Raw genomic sequence first — 2348 nt, 5'->3', positions numbered from 1 at the left:
TAGTGTAACTTTGAAATCTTTTTGGTTTATCTGTTCATCGTGATTATCACTGTACAGCCCAAGAATTTTGACTTCATTGTGTGCTGTATCTTGCACACAATGAATAGTATAGTATATTCGTTGACTGTATAGTAGTGGCTGGATATTACAGGGAGTATATCTTATAAGTGTGTATATTGAGTAAAGAGCGCCAAAAACAGGTCTGTTGTGCATGGTTTATGCTGGAGTGCAATTGCCGTGCAAGTTGAGGGTCGTCGTACCGTTTCTATGACCTCTGACTCATGTTTGGGTAATGTTGCCCGACACGCCCTCCCAGTACACTTGTCAGAAGATTTCAAAAGGATGTCAAACATTTGTTGGAATTGAAGTAATCACCATTTGCATTTATATTGAGACAATGTTTGGGGATAAGGTGCAAGGATCTAAGAAAGAATCAGAAAGGAATAAAGCAACATGCTACCATCATTACACTGGTGCTGTGCCACTGAAGGTAAGCTGCTACCATTACTAAACTTGTCCAAGTATTTGAAGGGAAATCAAGCAAAACAAAATATTCACAAACAAAATAAAAGTAATGTTTTTGTGATTGTGTTAAAAGGACATGAGGTTGGTATCTGTAACCAGTAGACTTGGTTTGGCATAACTTCAACATAAGAAGCTCTATTAGCTCATGCAAGGTAGTTCGTTTTTTTTATATCCAACCACAACAATTAGTTTACATGTATTTGTTTAAACTACACTTCAAAAGAATCTAAGAGTCTATATCTTACATGGCAAATTGTTCCATAAATCACAAGTCCTATTTCCAAATTGGCATTTATCCCAGGTCTTGTTTTTTTATAAATTAAACCTAAAACCAATTTGTATATAGGTTGGTTGGCTCATTATTCCTTCCTCCACTTAGCTCCTAACTGTTCAGGGTGGCTAACTCTTCCACCATCTTCCACGAATGAGTCCGTTCTCAGATGTATAAAGAGATGACCACTGAGCTGCTCTCCTGCAAGCCCTTACGTAATGTTTACCAGCAATGTTTTAACATACATCACAACTGCCCAAATGTTGATGTCGGGGCAAAGGGTGGAGTAACAGTATTAGACAATGTGAGAAATTTACTGCGTGCTGTTGGCAAATGTTAGCTCTATTTATGTGATACACTACTCCCTAGTTGTATAACCCTTCTAAGCAGTAGTGGCTCACCAACCGCCTCAGGCAGCAGTAGTGTGGCTCACCAGCCGCCTCAGGCAGCAATAGTGTGGCTCACCAGCCGCCTCAGGCAGCAGTAGTGTGGCTCACCAACCGCCTCAGGCAGCAGTAGTGTGGCTCACCAGCCGCCTCAGGCAGCAGTAGTGTGGCTCACCAGCCGCCTCAGGCAGCAGTAGTGTGGCTCACCAACCGCCTCAGGCAGCAGTAGTGTGGCTCACCAACCGCCTCAGGCAGCAGTAGTGTGGCTCACCAACCGCCTCAAGCAGCAATAGTGTGGCTCACCAACCGCCTCAGGCAGCAGTAGTGTGGCTCACCAACCGCCTCAAGCAGCAATAGTGTGGCTCACCAACCGCCTCAGGCAGCAGTAGTGTGGCTCACCAACCGCCTCAGGCAGCAGTAGTGTGGCTCACCAACCGCCTCAAGCAGCAATAGTGTGGCTCACCAACCGCCTCAAGCAGCAATAGTGTGGCTCACCAACTGCCTCAGGCAGCAGTAGTGGTTCATCAACCACCTCGGGCAGCAGTAGTCTCACCAACTGCCTCAGGCAGCAGTAGTGGCTCACCAACAGCCTCAGGCAGCAGTAGTGGCTCACCAACAGCCTCAGGCAGCAGTAGTGGCTCACCAACAGCCTCAGGCAGCAGTAGTGTGGCTCACCAACCACCTCAGGCAGCAGTAGTGTGGTTCATTAACCACCTCAGGCAGCAGTAGTCTCACCAACCGCCTCAGGCAGCAGTAGTGTGGCTCACCAACCACCTCAGGCAGCAGTAGTGTGGCTCACCAACCACCTCAGGCAGCAGTAGTGTGCTTCATCAACCAGCCTGAGGTGGTTGATGAATTAATGACTCACCAGCCACGTAAAGCACTAGTAATGACTGTCAACATTGTCACAACCTGTAGTGCGAAATATTTTCTCAGAAATATGTTATAGCCAAGTGTTTAAACAAATACTAATAAAACAACAGTTTTAACAGTAAAAACAGTAGTTTTTCTCATTTGTTTAAAATGCTGAGGTTTTTGGAGAGATAATACTAGTAAAAATACGCTTCCTGATTTACTGAATCAAATTAACTCTGTAATACCTACACCGATTACAATCATGTTCTGCATATTTTTATTATGCAGAACATGATAGTGGTTATATCAGC

Source organism: Procambarus clarkii, chromosome 68, assembly GCF_040958095.1.
Source record: "Procambarus clarkii isolate CNS0578487 chromosome 68, FALCON_Pclarkii_2.0, whole genome shotgun sequence".
In the NCBI taxonomy this organism is placed as follows: Eukaryota; Metazoa; Arthropoda; class Malacostraca; order Decapoda; family Cambaridae; genus Procambarus; species Procambarus clarkii.
Note: the sequence above shows the minus strand (reverse complement) of the source record.